Below are 731 nucleotides of genomic sequence, written 5' to 3'. Positions count from 1 at the left end.
AGCAAACAACTTCGAACTTAAACCTTCGCTGTTGCAGGCTGTGCAACAGAACCAATTCTCTGGAAATCCTACCGAGGATCCAAACCTTCATTTATCCGTATTTGTCCAATACGCTGATACTGTTAAAGCTAATGGTGTCAGTTCAGAGGCAATTCGACTTCGTCTTTTTCCTTTCTCATTAAGAGATAGCGCTAGAAGATGGCTTCAGTCTCTCCCTTCAAACTCTGTCACCACATGGAACGAGTTGAAGAAAGTTTTTCTAGCCCGATACTTTCCGCCAAGTAAAACAGCTATGTTAAGAGCCCAGATAAACGGATTTAAACAGAAAGACAACGAGTCTCTTTTCGAAGCATGGGAAAGATACAAAGACATGATGAGACTTTGCCCACACCATGGTTTGGAAGACTGGTTAGTAATTCACACATTTTATAATGGTCTCTTGTACAACACAAGGTTAACAATAGACGCCGCTGCAGGTGGTGCACTAATGAACAAACCTTATGCTGATGCTTACCAGCTTATCGAAAGCATGGCCCAAAACCACTATCAGTGGGGAACCGAACGAACAATGGTGGAAAAACCTCAAACGAAAACTGGCATGTACGAGATAAGTAACCTTGATCACGTTAATGCAAAAGTGGATGCTTTGGTCCAAAAAATTGAAAGTTTAAATGTATCACCTCCAGCCGCCGTGGTTGCTATAACTCAGAATTGCGAGGTCTGTGGAATCC

The 731-nt window shown here is 42.4% G+C and overlaps 1 pseudogene; it reads right to left on the bottom strand.

The window, feature by feature from the left end:
• Positions 1 to 299: 299 nt before the first annotated feature.
• Positions 300 to 399, bottom strand: LOC127124331 (uncharacterized; annotated as a pseudogene).
• Between the last annotated feature and the right edge of the window lie 332 nt (positions 400 to 731).

This window comes from Lathyrus oleraceus, chromosome 2 (assembly GCF_024323335.1).
Source record: "Lathyrus oleraceus cultivar Zhongwan6 chromosome 2, CAAS_Psat_ZW6_1.0, whole genome shotgun sequence".
NCBI lineage: Eukaryota > Viridiplantae > Streptophyta > Magnoliopsida > Fabales > Fabaceae > Lathyrus > Lathyrus oleraceus.
The sequence above is the reverse complement of the archived record's forward strand: the minus strand, read 5'-3'. Positions and strand labels throughout refer to the sequence as shown.